The sequence below is a fragment of the Heterodontus francisci genome, chromosome 41, assembly GCF_036365525.1.
Source record: "Heterodontus francisci isolate sHetFra1 chromosome 41, sHetFra1.hap1, whole genome shotgun sequence".
Taxonomy (NCBI): domain Eukaryota; kingdom Metazoa; phylum Chordata; class Chondrichthyes; order Heterodontiformes; family Heterodontidae; genus Heterodontus; species Heterodontus francisci.
In genome coordinates this window covers 10,978,747-10,996,050 of record NC_090411.1, presented here as the reverse complement: position 1 = coordinate 10,996,050, position 17,304 = coordinate 10,978,747, and the positions used below count along the sequence as shown (strand labels likewise).

The 17,304-nt window shown below is 49.3% G+C and overlaps 1 long non-coding RNA gene, 2 other non-coding genes and 2 pseudogenes across 3 annotated transcripts; 2 read left to right on the top strand and 3 right to left on the bottom strand.

Moving 5' to 3' along the window:
• The first annotated feature begins 5,398 nt into the window (after positions 1 to 5,398).
• LOC137353525 (U3 small nucleolar RNA-associated protein NOL7-like) lies at positions 5,399 to 7,894 on the top strand (annotated as a pseudogene).
• Positions 7,895 to 8,316: 422 nt separating this feature from the next.
• LOC137354994 (U1 spliceosomal RNA) lies at positions 8,317 to 8,480 on the top strand. Its single transcript, XR_010970640.1, has one exon. It is a non-coding gene; the product is annotated as a U1 spliceosomal RNA (small nuclear RNA).
• Positions 8,481 to 11,534: 3,054 nt separating this feature from the next.
• On the bottom strand, positions 11,535 to 11,698 carry LOC137355028 (U1 spliceosomal RNA). The gene has a single exon (XR_010970673.1). It is a non-coding gene; the product is annotated as a U1 spliceosomal RNA (small nuclear RNA).
• A 330-nt stretch (positions 11,699 to 12,028) lies between these two features.
• LOC137353524 (U3 small nucleolar RNA-associated protein NOL7 pseudogene) lies at positions 12,029 to 13,279 on the bottom strand (annotated as a pseudogene).
• Positions 13,280 to 15,740: 2,461 nt separating this feature from the next.
• On the bottom strand, positions 15,741 to 16,579 carry LOC137353605 (uncharacterized). Its single transcript, XR_010969862.1, has 3 exons — positions 16,465 to 16,579; positions 16,264 to 16,325; positions 15,741 to 16,171 (listed from the first exon to the last, which is right to left on the bottom strand). It is a non-coding gene; the product is annotated as an uncharacterized lncRNA (long non-coding RNA).
• Between the last annotated feature and the right edge of the window lie 725 nt (positions 16,580 to 17,304).

The window sequence follows — 17,304 nt, the reverse complement described above, 5'->3', positions numbered from 1 at the left end:
CTTAGGGTTTTCCTTGATCCTATCCGCCAATGACTTCTCGTGACCTCTCCTTGCTCTTCTTAGCTCTCCCTTTAGATCCTTCCTGGCTAGCTTGTAACTCTCAAGCGCCCTAACTGAGCCTTCATGTCTCATCCTAACATAAGCCTTCTTCTTCCTCTTGACAAGTGCTTCAACTTCTTTAGTAAACCACGGCTCCCTCGCTCGACAACTTCCTCCCTGCCTGACAGGTACATACTTATCAAGGACACGCAGTAGCTGCTCCTTGAATAAGCTCCACATTTCGATTGTGCCCATCCCCTGCAGTTTCCTTCCCCATCCTACGCATCCTAAATCTTGCCTAATCGCATCATAATTTCCTTTTCCCCAGCTATAATTCTTGCCCTGCGGTACATACCTGTCCCTGCCTATCGCTAAGGTAAACCTAACCGAATTGTGATCACTATCGCCAAAGTGCTCACCTACATCTAAATCTAACACCTGGCCGGGTTCATTACCTAGTACCAAATCCAATGTGGCATCTCCCCTGGTTGGCCTGTCTACATACTGTGTCAGAAAACCCTCCTGCACACACTGGACAAAAACTGACCCATCTAAAGTACTCGAACTATAGTATTTCCAGTCAATATTTGGAAAGTTAAAGTCCCCCATAACAACTACCCTGTTACTCTCGCCCCTGTCGAGAATCATCTTCGCTATCCTTTCCTCTACATCGCTGGAACTATTCGGAGGTCTATAGAAAACTCCCAACAGGGTGACCTCTCCTCTCCTGTTTCTAACCTCGGCCCATACCACCTCAGTAGACGAGTCCTCAAACGTCCTTTCTGCCGCTGTAATACTGTCCTTGATTAACAATGCCACACCCCCCCCCTCTTTTACCATCTTCTCTGTTCTTACTGAAACATCTAAATCCCGGAACCTGCAACATCCATTCCTGCCCCTGCTCTACCCATGTCTCCGAAATGGCCACAACATCGAGATCCCAGGTACCAACCCATGCTGCAAGCTCACCCACCTTATTCCGGATGCTCCTGGCGTTGAAGTAGACACACTTTAAACCAAGTTCTTGCTTGCCAGTGCCCTCTTGCGTCCTTGTAACCTTATCCCTGACCTCACTACTCTCAACATCCTGTACACTGGAACTACAATTTAGGTTCCCATTCCCCTGCTGAATTAGTTTAAACCCCCCCGAAGAGCACTAGCAAATCCCACCCCCCCAGGATATTGGTACCCCTCTGGTTCAGGTGAAGACCATCCTGTTTGTAGAGGTGTCACCTACCCCAGAAAGAGCCCCAATTATCCAGGAAACCAAAACCCTCCCTGCTACACCATCCCTGCAGCCACGTGTTCAACTCCTCTCTCTCCCTATTCCTCGCTTCGCTAGCACGTGGCACGGGCAACAACCCAGAGATAACAACTCTGTTTGTTCTCGCTCTAAGCTTCCACCCTAGCTCCCTGAATTTCAGCCTTAAATCCCCATCTCTCTTCCTACCTATGTCGTTGGTGTCTATGTGGACCACGACTTGGGGCTGCTCCCCCTCCCCCTTAAGGATCCCAAAAACACGATCCGAGACATCACGAACCCTGGCACCTGGGAGGCAACACACCAACCGTGAGTCTCTCTCGTTCCCACAGAACCTCCTATCTGTTCCCCTAACTATGGAGTCCCCAATGACTAATGCTCTGCTCCTCTTCCCCCTTCCCTTCTGAGTAACAGGGACAGACTCTGTGCCAGAGACCTGTACCCCATTGCTTACCCCTGGTAAGTCCCCCCCCCCAACAGTATCCAAAACGATATACCTGTTGTTGAGGGAAACGGCCACAGGGGATCCCTGCACTGCCTGCTGGTTCCCTCTCCTTCCCCTGACGGTAACCCATCTACCTACTTCTTTTACTTGAGGTGTGACTACCTCCCTTTCACTCCTCTCAATAACACCCTCCACCTCCCGAATGATCCGAAGTTCATCCAGCTCCAGTTCCCTAACGCGGTTCTCGAGGAGCTGGAGTTGGGTGCACTTCCCGCAGATGCAGTCAGCAGGGACACTCTTGGCGACCCTTACCTCCCACATTCTGCAGGAGGAACATACAACTGCCTTAACTTCCATTCCCACTATTGTTGGAGGGGAGACATTAGCCAGGTGTACAGCAGATGTCTCATCCTCCAGCATCCGTTCTCTGGTTTGACATTGTGACTGAAAGACATCATAATGTTTCCAGGATAACTGGCATTCACCACCTATGATCAGCTGGGCAGGGTTGTAGGCCAACTGTAGTGCAGTAGCTTCTACTGGGCAAATGGAGTCTCGGACTGGAATTTTACCTGCTCAAAACGGGCGTCCGAGGCGAAAAATGGCAGTCGATATCAGGTCCCCGACATTATTACTCCCAATCAGCATTTGACATGGGTCGGACGGGGGGAGAGATTGAGGTGCTGATCGCTGTCCACTTTGCAGCAATTAAGGGCCAATTGAGATAGTCTAGAATTCAATTGACAGCCATTTTACGTCAGCTGTCACATTTTGTGCCTGGCAAACGAGTCAAACGGGGAGTTGGGAACTCGGCAGCTTTGAAAGAGCGGCAACCAGTGTATCTGTGAAGGAGTTGGAGGTACTGTTTTTTTATTACACTCTGATAGATTTGTGTGCTGTTTTGAAGGTTGGGACTGTTTTTGCTGGTTCACCAGGGTTCACCTGAGTGATTGAAACTTCTGGTAGGGCCACAGCATCACTGATTTATTCTGTGTAGGAGAGGGAGGGTTCTGAGTGCCTGTCCTTGCAGCAGACTGCAAATACCTGTCCTCAGAACATCTTTGGGACACTGCAGCCATGGGAATTGTCCACTCTGGAGGCAGCTCACCTCTTGAGGAAGACTACGCCACAAAGAGGGACAGGAGGGCAAATGTCCAGTGTAATCAGCAACCTGCTGGCCAAGTGCAGCCTGGTAATGGGGGAGGGGCAGAAGGTCACAGAGTGCGCCAGGAGCAACCACCTGTGAGGAAATGAGCCTACCCAGCAGGCAGGGTCTATTGCCCGCGATTGAGCCTTCTTCAAATGTCAGAGCACCAGTTCCCAAAACTGCACCTGTCCCGAGAGACTGGCACATCCCTGAGATGCTGGCAGCAGAGGTCGCTTCCAACTGCGTGGGTGGCCATCCAACGTCAGCCCCACTGAAGCTAACAGTCGCTCTGAACTTCTATGCATCAGGTCCTTCCTGGCCTCATCAGGAGTGTGCAATCATCAGCGCATCACTACATTGCTACATTACCACTACAGGTGGTAACTGATACCATATTCAGGCATGCCAACAGGTTCATCAGGTTCCAGACAGACTCCGCCAGTCAGGCTGAGAGCACCAGAGGATTCAGCACCGTCGCTGGGTTCCCCGTGGTCCAAGGAGTCATTGATTGCACACATGTGGCCATTCGAGCACCTACAGATCAATCAGGGCCTTCATTAATCGAAAGGGGTTTCATTCAATGAATGTGCAACTTGTCTGTGATCACTGTATATTGCAAGTGTGTGCTCGTTATCCTGGAAGCAGTCACGGTGCATTCATTCTCCAGAACTCCCAGGCGCCAGCACTATTCAGCACCCCTCCACCCAGCCCCCCCGAGTGCCTGCAAGGATGGATACTTGGTGACAGGGGATACCCGCTGAAGACATGGCTGATGACACCAGTGAGGAACCCACAGAATGAAGCAGAGGAACGGTACAATGCAAGCCATGCGACCACCAGAGTCACGATTGAGCAGACCATGGGTCTTCTGAAAATGAGATTTAAGTATCTCAATCGCTCAGGTGGTGCCCTACAGTACTCGCCAGCAAGGGTATGTTGCATTGTTGTCGTCTGCTGTGCCTTACATAACCTGGTTCTGCAGTGGAGGGGGAGCGGGGGGAAGAGGGGAAGAGACGCTGGAAGATGACGACGACGTTGTTCAGCGCGAGGCATCCTCAGACGAGGATGTTGAAATGGCTGAGGATGAGGAGGAGGGGGCACAGCCACCTGAATAGCAGGGGGAGGGAGCTGGAGGTTTGCAGGAGTTGAGTACAAGGGAGTCCCAGGAGGCTCTAATACTCAGGAGTTTTTCCTGAACGGAGGCTCGTCACCCAGTGACTGACATGTCCGTGTGAAATGAGGCATTCTCATCAGCTGGAAGCACAGAAGCACTCACCTGCTGGTGGAAATCTCAGCTGCAATGGCCTGCCTTTCCCTCAAACACCACAAGGCCCGAATACACCACCTCCCCAAGTCTCCATCTCATGCAGAACAAGATGGCCTAAAACATCAGCGTCGACTTATGACAGATGAAAATGCCAAGTGAAAAATGTAACAATTTTCCATGAAGTATAACAGCAAATAAATATTTACAAATTGTGACACCGCCGTTCTGATAGTTTGAAACGTTTGCGAGTGCTCACACATGTGGACGACCCCTCGCAGCCAGTCACGGCAGAGGCAGGTGGCTGTTCAGGCTGCCCTGTGGCTTTGGATGACTTTGGCGGGTGTCCTCTGCCTGCCCGAGGTCGTGAGGGCCCTGGCCTGTTGAGGTGACCCTGAGCAGTCTCAGGACCACCCTCAGACACCCTGGGATTATGAGGTGATGTCGTCACTGGCTGAGGGACAAAGAGCTTCGGAATGTATCAGGAGTGCCCGGAGAGGAGTCCCCATATGCATTCTGCTGTTGCTCCTGTGCCCTCTTAAAGCTCGATTTGGCCTCCCTGCTGACCTCAGAGGGATGTTGGGTTGGCCACCCCGCCATCGGTCCGGGCCCTCTTCTCCTGTGGAGACACTTGGCAATTAGTTCAATCCCTTGACTTGAAAGAGCACCCACTCACCCCTCGTGCTGCATGCTGCATCTGGAACCAATGCCATTGAGGTGCATGGATGGCACACCTCTGCATCAATGTGTATCTCAGATGTGCCCAGTATACGGCCCAAGGCAGGGATGCAGCCAATCACTGAAGATGGATGGCTTTGACTTTGCAGCATCAGCACCCAGTGACCTTCCCGTATCAGTTAAAAGCTGCGATGACTGCGGAATGCCCCTTACCCTGGCAGAGCACAGAAGTCATTGACCCGCTTGCGGCACTGGAGCCATGTCCTCACTACTCCGCGGCTGCTGACCCCCTCCGCTACCTCCAGCCACGCCTTCTTGGTGACTTGGGGAGGCCTCCTCCTTCCGTCTGATGGGAAGAGGGCCTCCTGCCTTGCCTCAGCCCCCTGGAGGAGGACATGCAGGGAGTCTTCAGAGAACCTAGGTGCCATGCGGTGGCATCTCTCTGCCATTGCCGCAAGCGGGTTCTGGTCTGTCTCTGGTATATTCATGTTTACTGGAGGGGTGACCCCTTTAATTCCTGTTGCACTCCTTTCACCCTCAGGCAGCTCTATACCTTCTTCTAATATGCTGCTCCTCCAAACATCCTACTTGCTGCAGGTAAGCCTCTCAGAGCCAGTGAGGTTGCTGAAAGCCCTTTTAAATGGCTTTCAGCACCTTCTTCCGGCTCCAGCTCCGCCCCCGACACTCACCCTCCCACCCGTGCCCTTTTCTGTCATAAATACACTGCCGAGCCACTAATTGGTCACTTAGCGTTCGATCGCCGTGGCAGCTGAGTGCGGAGCGGGAGCAACCTTGGCACCTGCTTCTGCCTCCGGGAACGTGGCCCCACCGGGACAAGTAAAATTCCGGCCTCAGTCACCTCCTGGATGCAGCAATGGACAGCAACACGTTGGCTCTGTCGCCTGTTCTGTTGGTGCGGGTTATTTCCCATGCGTGTCTACAACCTGAATATTGCTGAAAACAGAGACATTTTGTCAAAGCTTTTCGTCTTGCACTCATCAGGACAACGCGCAAGCATAAGGGAAGCAACAAATTTATACTGTATGAGCAGAGAGTGCTGATTGGTTGGCAAGTGGACTGTGATTGGTAGAGGCGTTGCCGTGCAGAATGCACCAGTTTATGGTGACTGACAGTTAACTGCCAAGCTTTGTTTGAAATTTAAAGCGGGCAGGTTGACTCTGATTGGTCAAGGCATTGCCCTGAGGAATGAAGCAGCAAATGGCTGTCACATATTTTGTTTACCTGAAATAGGCGCAGTGTGTATACATGTTCTTTCTGTCTGCAAAGAACAGGGCCCTGTGTATTAATATATGTAGCTTCCAGTACATGCAAATGTGCCACACAAATTTCAAACAAAGCTTGGCAGTTAACTGTCAGTCACCATAAAACTGTCAACGCCTCTACCAATCAGAGTCCACTTGCCAACCGATCAGCAGTCTCTTCTTATACAGTATTAATTTGTTGCTTCCCTTACATTGGTATTCTTTCAGGTTGTCCTGATGAGTGCAAGAAGAAAAGCGGCACAGTGGCGCAGTGGTTAGCACTGCAGCCTCACAGCTCCAGGGACCCGGGTTCGATTCCGGGTACTGCCTGTGTGGAGTTTGCAAGTTCTCCCTGTGTCTGCGTGGGTTTTCTCCGGGTGCTCCGGTTTCCTCCCACAAGCCAAAAGACTTGCAGGTTGATAGGTAAATTGGACATTATAAATTGTCACTAGTATAGGTAGGTGGTAGAGAAATATAGGGACAGGTGGGGATGTTTGGTAGGAATAGGGGATTAGTGCAGGATTAGTATAAATGGGTGGTTGATGTTCGGCACAGACTCGGTGGGCCGAAGGGCCTGTTTCAGTGCTGTATCTCTAATCTAATCTAATCTAAAATGTCTCTGTCTTCTTCAACCTTTGAATGTGGCTTCTCCTCACATTATTTACCGGCTATGTGGACAATGATCATACTGCAGAGAGTAAGATAGATTGCAAAGCCAGAGTTAAACAAAGGGAGGTGGGTTTGCTCCCTTTGGGAAACCGGTGAAATATTTCAAGCAAAGGCAGCGAATGTGACAAGTGAGGAAGACTTGACGGCCAGAACTCGCTCCCTACGTCCGTATTGGTGTTGAGGTGCAAAACTTGAAAAGTGCTTTTTCGAAGGCATCAGATTGTGAACGGTGTTTGAAAGGAAGAGAAGCCAAGCATTTCCTTCCTTTGTTTGCAATGTCTACGTCTAGGGATTTCTTTCCGGAAAACGCCTCGCGGCCTGAAGGAGAATGGCATGGAAGTTGGTTCTGTGAAGAGTCAAGAGAGCCGGGAAATGTTGGCCGAGATCAGCCCAGAGGAAGAGGACGAAGCGCCGGAGGAGGTGACTTTCAGCAGCGCCCGGGAGGAAGCTGAAAAGAGCATGAAAGCGCCGCTGGAGAGCGTGAGGAGAGACAAAGCTTTGCTGAAGGAGAAAAGAAGAAGAAAGGAGCAATTATTCAAAGAGCAAAAGAAGCGCAAGTCGCTTCCAGATGGCATTCTTTAAGAGATTACTTCAGTCCGAGAAAAGAATGACCAGGCACCTGACTCAAGTAAAGAAGGTGATGATTGTAATTCTGTGCAGCAACCTGAGGAAGATAGTGGATTGAAGGAAGATGTTGAAGAATGTGTGGATACCAGATGGAAGGAGAGCTCCATGGCCATTCCATTAAAGGATCAAGGCCAAACAAAGCAGCAGGTTGAAAATGCCAGATTAATGATCGACTGTATGGCCCAGGCAGCAGGAGAGGCAGTGTCAATGAATACTTCTCACTTGCAAACAAGAAAGCTCAACAGAAAAAACCAGCAATGCAGTTTGTCAACAAATCCTGGGGAGCAGAGCTTAAACAAAAATCTGGAAAGTTTCGAAAGTTGTAGATTCAGCATCATGGTGTGACTGCAAGATGAGAGAATGGAGCTCGTGAGAAAACTAAAATCTACACGGGCTCTTAAACAGATGAAATGGGAGGTTTCTTTGGCTGGAAGCAAACTCTGAATTTAGTACATTAATGCTAACCTTCAAGAGGAAGCTCTTTGTCATTTGTGCAGTTAATAGTCCATTGGTTTGAACCGTGTCTTTTGTTATTATACTCAAGGACAGCTGTTAAGATTTGTTTCTGTATAAAGAAGGAAGATTGCTTGAGACTGTTCTAATGTATATAATCTCTAATCTTTCTAAAATATTTAATGGACATGAAAAAAAAGCCTCGCGGCCTGAAGAAAGGCAGCTGAGGGAGGGGGAGGGTGCTGATTTCCTATTAAGGGCATTATGCAAATAGCCTTGCAGGCTCTGGATCCGTGCGGCATTTTGTCGGAAGGTGTAATGAATGATAGAGTGCAATATTTGCCAAGAACTGACATGTGCGAAGAGCAGCAGATTGTGAATGGAGTGTCAAGGTCATGTGTAAAAACGGAGTGTTTGAGACCGTAAGAGGTGGTGTGTGATGTCAGGTGGCAGTGTGTGATGCTATTTAGCATACTTACCTGGCAGGGGAGAGACCATGATCAAGAAGGTGGTTTTCCCAGGACGAGGCTAGCCCATTGCACTTCGGGTGTGCTGACGCCTGCGATGTCCCCAAATGCGGGATACTCGACTGCAAAATTTGTGGTAGTGGGGGACTGCGTTCGCGCTCTCCCCTGGTTTTACAAAGCAAAATTAGATTTTACTGTGTTTTGCTCTGTTTCCGACGTGGTTGTTTTTTCTTCTTCTTGTCTTAATAATTCCCTAATCTTTTCTGTTCGCCACGCGTTCAGCACGTCGTATCAGCATTCTTTCTCTCCATTGTGCCCAGCGACCTGCTCATCAGCTGCCACATGCTCACGTTCTTACTCGAAATGCTTCCCCACTCCTGCACTGCGCCACGCTGCTCACCCGACCCATCTTGCACTTTATCGCCACGTACAAAATGGACCCTGTCTGCACAGACACCATCTTCAAACCTCGACATGAAGCTTGCCCCACTTTTCTGTGCCAAGTCTCACTACCTGCTCACCTTCTATCTGGCCCCCATCTTGCCAGGGATGGGTCTGGTCTGCCCACATTGCCCCAGAATGCTCCATCCACTTCCACTCCGCCCTACCACCTCTCCTTCGTGGAAAAGTGCAGACAGGGTCCATTTTGTACGTGGCGATAAAGTGCAAGATGGGTCGGGTGAGCAGTGTGGCGCAGGGTAGGAGTGGGGAAGCATAGCAGGTTGCTAGGCACAATGGAGAGAAAGAATGCTGATACGACAGGCTGAACGCGTGGCGAACAGATAAAAGAGTTTCTTTTGGGCCTCCTTATCTCGAGAGACAATGGATATGCGCCTGGAGGTGGTCAGTGGTTTGTGGAGCAGCGCCTGGAGTGGCTATAAAGGCCAATTCTGGAGTGACAGGCTCTTCCACAGGTGCTGCAGAGAAATTTGTTTGTTGGGGCTGTTGCACAGTTGGCTCTCCCCTTGCGCCTCTGTCTTTTTTCCTGCCAACTACTAAGTCTCTTCGACTCGCCACAATTTAGCCCTGTCTTTATGGCTGCCCGCCAGCTCTGGCGAATGCTGGCAACTGACTCCCACGACTTGTGATCAATGTCACACGATTTCATGTCACGTTTGCAGACGTCTTTATAACGGAGACATGGACGGCCGGTGGGTCTGATACCAGTGGCGAGCTCGCTGTACAATGTGTCTTTGGGGATCCTGCCATCTTCCATGCGGCTCACATGGCCAAGCCATCTCAAGCGCCGCTGACTCAGTAGTGTGTATAAGCTGGGGGTGTTGGCCGCTTCAAGGACTTCTGTGTTGGAGATATAGTCCTGCCACCTGATGCCAAGTATTCTCCGAAGGCAGCGAAGATGGAATGAATTGAGACGTCGCTCTTGGCTGGCATACGTTGTCCAGGCCTCGCTGCCGTAGAGCAAGGTACTGAGGACACAGGCCTGATACACTCGGACTTTTGTGTTCCGTGTCAGTGCGCCATTTTCCCACACTCTCTTGGCCAGTCTGGACATAGCAGTGGAAGCCTTACCCATGCGCTTGTTGATTTCTGCATCTAGAGACAGGTTACTGGTGATAGTTGAGCCTAGGTAGGTGAACTCTTGAACCACTTCCAGAGCGTGGTCGCCAATATTGATGGATGGAGCATTTCTGACATCCTGCCCCATGATGTTCGTTTTCTTGAGGCTGATGGTTAGGCCAAATTCATTGCAGGCAGACGCAAACCTGTCGATGAGACTCTGCAGGCATTCTTCAGTGTGAGATGTTAAAGCAGCATCGTCAGCAAAGAGGAGTTCTCTGATGAGGACTTTCCGTACTTTGGACTTCGCTCTTAGACGGGCAAGGTTGAACAACCTGCCCCCTGATCTTGTGTGGAGGAAAATTCCTTCTTCAGAGGATTTGAACGCATGTGAAAGCAGCAGGGAGAAGAAAATCCCAAAAAGTGTGGGTGCGAGAACACAGCCCTGTTTCACACCACTCAGGATAGGAAAGGGCTCTGATGAGGAGCCACCATGTTGAATTGTGCCTTTCATATTGTCATGGAATGAGGTGATGATACTTAGTAGCTTTGGTGGACATCCGATCTTTTCTAGTAGTCTGAAGAGACCACGTCTGCTGACGAGGTCAAAGGCTTTGGTGAGATCAATGAAAGCAATGTAGAGGGGCATCTGTTGTTCACAGCATTTCTCCTGTATCTGACGAAGGGAGAACAGCATGTCAATAGTCGATCTCTCTGCACGAAAGCCACACTGTGCCTCAGGGTAGACGCGCTCGGCCAGCTTCTGGAGCCTGTTCAGAGCGACTCGAGCAAAGACTTTCCCCACTATGCTGAGCAGGGAGATTCCACGGTAGTTGTTGCAGTCACCGCGGTCACCTTTGTTTTTATAGAGGGTGATGATGTTGGCATCGCGCATGTCCTGGGGTACTGCTCCCTCGTCCCAGCACAGGCATAGCAGTTCATGTAGTGCTGAGAGTATAGCAGGCTTGGCACTCTTGATTATTTCAGGGGTAATGCTGTCCTTCCCAGGGGCTTTTCCGCTGGCTAGGGAATCAATGGCATCACTGAGTTCCGATTTGGTTGGCTGTATGTCCAGCTCATCCATGACTGGTAGAGGCTGGGCTGCATTGAGGGCAGTCTCAGTGACAGCATTCTCCCTGGAGTACAGTTCTAGGTAGTGCTCAACCCAGCGGTCCATCTGTTTGCGTTTGTCAGTGATTATGTCCCCCGATTTAGATTTGAGGGGGGTGATCTTCTTGATGGTTGGCCCAAGAGCTCTCTTCATGCCATCATACATTCCTCTGATGTTTCCGGTGTCTGAGGCCAGCTGAATATGACTGCATAGGTGTTGCCAGTAGTCGTTTGCGCAACGCCTAGCTGTCCTTAGTGCAGTACTTCTGGCTGCTTTAAGTGCTGCGGATGTTAAATCGCTGGGGGCTTTCTTGTAGTTCAAAAGTGCAATGCGCTTAGCGGCTATGACAGGTTCCAGCTCTTCAGTATGAGATTGAAACCAGTCTGCATTTCTCTTCGCACTTTTGCCGTAGGTGGTCAAAGCTGACTCATAGATGGCGTCTCTGATGTGGGCCCACTTGGTCTCAGCATCCCCTGTGGGAGTGTTTTGAAGGGCTGTTACAAGTGAGTAGAGAATTATAAAAACAAAAAGAAAAAACAACCACGTCGGAAATAGAGCAAAACACAGTAAAATCTAATTTTGCTTTGTAAAACCAGGGGAGAGCGCGAACGCAGTCCCCCACTGCCACAAATTTTGCAGTCGAGTATCCCGCATTTGGGGACATCGCAGGCGTCAGCACACCCGAAGTGCAATGGGCTAGCCTCGTCCTGGGAAAACCACCTTCTTGATCATGGTCTCTCCCCTGCCAGGTAAGTATGCTAAATAGCATCACACACTGCCACCTGACATCACACACCACCTCTTACGGTCTCAAACACTCCGTTTTTACACATCACCTTGACACTCCATTCACAATCTGCTGCTCTTCGCACATGTCAGTTCTTGGCAAATATTGCACTCTATCATTCATTACACCTTCCGACAAAATGCCGCACGGATCCAGAGCCTGCAATGCTATTTGCATAATGCCCTTAATAGGAAATCAGCACCCTCCCCCTCCCTCAGCTGCCTTTCTTCAGGCCGCGAGGCTTTTTTTTCATGTCCATTAAATATTTTAGAAAGATTAGAGATTATATACATTAGAACAGTCTCAAGCAATCTTCCTTCTTTATACAGAAACAAATCTTAACAGCTGTCCTTGAGTATAATAACAAAAGACACGGTTCAAACCAATGGACTATTAACTGCACAAATGGCAAAGAGCTTCCTCTTGAAGGTTAGCATTAATGTACTAAATTCAGAGTTTACTTCCAGCCAAAGAAACCTCCCATTTCATCTGTTTAAGAGCCCGTGTAGATTTTAGTTTTCTCACTAGTTCCATTCTCTCATCTTGCAGTCACACCATGATGCTGAATCTACAACTTTCGAAACTTTCCAGATTTTTGTTTAAGCTCTGCTCCCCAGGATTTGTTGACAAACTGCATTGCTGGTTTTTTCTGTTGAGCTTTCTTGTTTGCAAGTGAGAAGTATTCATTGACACTGCCTCTCCTGCTGCCTGGGCCATACAGTCGATCATTAATCTGGCATTTTCAACCTGCTGCTTTGTTTGGCCTTGATCCTTTAATGGAATGGCCATGGAGCTCTCCTTCCATCTGGTATCCACACATTCTTCAACATCTTCCTTCAATCCACTATCTTCCTCAGGTTGCTGCACAGAATTACAATCATCACCTTCTTTACTTGAGTCAGGTGCCTGGTCATTCTTTTCTCGGACTGAAGTAATCTCTTAAAGAATGCCATCTGGAAGCGACTTGCGCTTCTTTTGCTCTTTGAATAATTGCTCCTTTCTTCTTCTTTTCTCCTTCAGCAAAGCTTTGTCTCTCCTCACGCTCTCCAGCGGCGCTTTCATGCTCTTTTCAGCTTCCTCCCGGGCGCTGCTGAAAGTCACCTCCTCCGGCGCTTCGTCCTCTTCCTCTGGGCTGATCTCGGCCAACATTTCCCGGCTCTCTTGACTCTTCACAGAACCAACTTCCATGCCATTCTCCTTCAGGCCGCGAGGCGTTTTCCGGAAAGAAATCCCTAGACGTAGACATTGCAAACAAAGGAAGGAAATGCTTGGCTTCTCTTCCTTTCAAACACCGTTCACAATCTGATGCCTTCGAAAAAGCACTTTTCAAGTTTTGCACCTCAACACCAATAGGGACGTAGGGAGCGAGTTCTGGCCGTCAAGTCTTCCTCACTTGTCACATTCACTGCCTTTGCTTGAAATATTTCACCGGTTTCCCAAAGGGAGCAAACCCACCTCCCTTTGTTTAAGTCTGGCTTTGCAATCTATCTTACTCTCTGCAGTATGATCATTGTCCACATAGCCGGTAAATGATGTGAGGAGAAGCCACATTAAACGGTTGAAGAAGACAGAGACATTTTGTCGAAGCTTTTCTTCTTGCACTCATCAGGACAACCTGAAAGAATACCAATGACAGAAAAGGGCACGGGTGGGAGGGTGAGTGTCGGGGGCGGAGCTGGAGCCGGAAGAAGGTGCTGAAAGCCATTTAAAAGGACTTTCAGCAACCTCACTGGCTCTGAGAGGCTTACCTGCAGCAAGTAGGATGTTTGGCGGAGCAGCATATTAGAAGAAGGAATAGAGCTACTCAACTCCTGCAAACCTCCAGTTCCCTCCCCCTGCTATTCAGGTGGCTGTGCCCCCTACTCATCATCCTCAGCTGTTTCAACATCCTCGTCTGAGGATGCCTCGTGCTGAACAACGTCGTCGTCATCTTCCAGGGTCTCTTCCCCTCTTCCCCCCCTCCCCCTCCACTGCAGCACCAGGTTATGTAAGGCACAGCAGACGACAACAATGCAACATACCCTTGCTGGCGAGTACTGTAGGGCACCACCTGAGCGATTGAGATACTTAAATCTCATTTTCAGAAGACCCATGGTCTGCTCAATCGTGACTCTGGTGGTCGCATGGCTTGCATTGTACCGTTCCTCTGCTTCATTCTGTGGGTTCCTCACTGGTGTCATCAGCCATGTCGTCAGCGGGTATCCCCTGTCACCAAGTATCCATCCTTGCAGGCACTCGGGGGGGCTGGGTGGAGGGGTGCTGAATAGTGCTGGCGCCTGGGAGTTCTGGAGAATGAATGCACCGTGACTGCTTCCAGGATAACGAGCACACACTTGCAATATACAGTGATCACAGACAAGTTGCACATTCATTGAATGAAACCCCTTTCGATTAATGAAGGCCCTGATTGATCTGTAGGTGCTCGAATGGCCACATGTGTGCAATCAATGACTCCTTGGACCACGGGGAACCCAGCGACGGTGCTGAATCCTCTGGTGCTCTCAGCCTGACTGGCGGAGTCTGTCTGGAACCTGATGAACCTGTTGGCATGCCTGAATATGGTATCAGTTACCACCTGCAGTGGTAATGTAGCAATGTAGTGATGCGCTGATGATTGCACACTCCTGATGAGGCCAGGAAGGACCTGATGCATAGAAGTTCAGAGTGACTGTTAGCTTCAGTGGGGCTGCTGTTGGATGGCCACCCACGCAGTTGGAAGCGACCTCTGCTGCCAGCATCTCAGGGATGTGACAGTCTCTCGGGACAGGTGATGTCTTCGGCACTGGCGCTGTGACATTTGAAGAAGGCTCAATCGCGGGCAATAGACCCTGCCTGCTGGGTAGGCTCATTTCCTCACAGGTGGTTGCTCCTGGTGCACTCTGTGACCTTCTGCCCCTCCCCCATTACCAGGCTGCACTTGGCCAGCAGATTGCTGATTTCACTGGACATTTGCCCTCCTGTCCCTCTTTGTGGCGAAGTCTTCCTCAAGAGGTGAGCTGCCTCCAGAGTGGACAATTCCCATGGCTGCAGTGTCCCAAAGATGTTCTGAGGACAGGTATTTGCAGTCTGCTGCAAGGACAGGCACTCAGAACCCCCCCTCTCCTACACAGAATAAATCAGTGATGCTGTGGCCCAACCAGGAGTTTCAATCACTCAGGTGAACCCTGGTGAACCAGCAAAAACAGTCCCAACCTTCAAAACAGCACACAAATCTATCAAAGTGTAATAAAAAAACAGTACCTCCAACTCCTTCACAGATACACTGGTTGCCGCTCTTTCAAAGCTGCCGAGTTCCCAACTCCCCGTTTGACTCGTTTGCCAGGCACAAAATGTGACAGCTGACGTAAAATGGCTGTCAATTGAATTCTAGACTATGTCAATTGGCCCTTAATTGCTGCAAAGTGGACAGCGATCAGCACCTCAATCTCTCCCCCCGTCCGACCCATGTCAAATGGTGATTGGGAGTAATAATGTCGGGGACCTGATATCGACTGCCATTTTTCACCTCGGACGCCCGTTTTGAGCAGGTAAAATTCCAGTCCGAGACTCCATTTGCTCAGTAGAGGCTACTGCACTACAGTTGGCCTACAACCCTGCCCAGCTCATCATCGGTGGTGAATGCCAGTTATCCTGGAAACAGTATGATGTCTTTCAGTCACCATGTCAAACCAGAGAACGGATGCTGGAGGATGAGACATCTGCTGTACACCTGGCTAATGTCTTCCCTCCAACAAACTTGTGGCCAGCACTCATAATGAAACCAATGCTGTCATGAGAATCACGATTTTGAGCAGACCATTAGGGTGCTGAGGTAAAAGTTCTGGTGCCTTGACTACTCTGGAGGTACCTTCCAGAACTCTCCGGAGTGGGTGTCCTGATTTGTGGTGCTGTGTTGCAACTGCCTGTAGGGGTACGCAAAAGCAGGCACTAGACAGTTGGAATATTGCAAGTGCAATTGAAAAGTAGGGAGCAATATCAACAGAGTAACCTCAACATTTTCAGCATTTCTGAGTTTAATGGAGTATTAAGTAAAGACAAACACAAGAGCATGAATTTAAACATCCCCATTGCTGTGTCAAACCATTTGAAACACTGCTCTGTTTGAGTAGATGAATTTTGCTTTGCCAAAATTCTCGCAAAAGGAACAGGCCGAGTTTCTTGTTTGCAGAACCGAAGAGATTGTTCCTGTGGAGCGCCATGCGGCGAATGAAATCCACTAGTTTATTGTCCATGTGAAGAACGCAAAGTCTGAGAATTCACCAGAATCTTTTGGCATTTGTATAGTTGCTGGGCTAGAGAAGAAGCATCCCAATGTCCACTTCATTCATAAAATGCAAGTTTCATTTTCAGATGGTGACAAATTTCAGAGAATGAAACGGTTGCTCTGTGCATTGATCCTATTTCATGCGCTGTTCTACACTGGACCTCTCTCCCACACTTCCCCTGGAAGAAAAACCAAAGACAATTAAGAATTGTTCTCATATCCAGTCCTGCTTCTCAGCAGATATCAATGGAAAGTGGAAAATCTCACTTACCCCCTGCTGGTGCTTATTCCAACCAAAAATCGAGGTTGAATCTGGGCTCCTCTTCAGTAACACTGCAAATTTAATACCAAATTATGTCACACTTGGCAAATTAGATTAAAACCATTTAAAGCAACAATAAAGCATGGTTCAAAATTTAGACCAAGCAGCTTGTCACTGTCAATCTGCAGCACTCATGTCTCCAGTATTTACCATGATACTGCAGGCTAAGATTATCCTTCTGTGTCTTCTCCTGCACTGCCTTCGTTGCTTGAATGCTGTCCTTGAGTTTCAGACACCAGGAAGGATTGTCGTCTCAAAGGCATCTTTTATATGAAAAGAAAGAGGAGGAAGCAGCTGTGGGAGGAGGCGGCTGGTGGGGTGGGTGGTGGAGGAGGCGGGTGGTGGGGGGGCGAGGAAGTGGCCATGGGAGGAAGTAGCTGGGGAGGCAGGAGGAAGTGGCCATTGGGGAGGAGGTCTCAGCCAGTGAGGCTTCATTTGCGCATGTGCCAATAGTATGTCAAGTAGGGGTTGTGCAGTCACCAAACACGTTCCTGAACATTGAATTTATCTTTGCGGTTTGGAGTGAATAGTCACGATGAAGCAGGTTGTAAAGAGGCACACAGCCTCGCTCGACCTCGACGTCCTCGTCACTCCCCCAATTTCCTTGTCCTCGCCATGGAGAGTGTGTGGATGGATATATTGGAGAACAAGGAGGAGAATCATAGAAAGGAACCGTTCCTGACACGGGAGCCAACTTTTTTCTCCAACAATACAGCATATTCATAAAAATATGCGAAAATTCTTTACCAAACAGTTCAATGTTCCCAGTTCGGAAGATGAGATTTTTTTGATGCAGGAAAAGATGAAATACTTCACAATTCTTGCCATTTCATTTTAAATGCAATGTACATTGGTATTACATAGTAAAAAACATTTTGGTGCAAACAGCACATGGGGTTTTAAACAGGTTCCAGCAGCTCAGTTCGCTATGGCGGGAGGACCTTACACTGTTGTCTTTCTGCATTGAGCCTTTGTGGCGGCTGCCCCAAG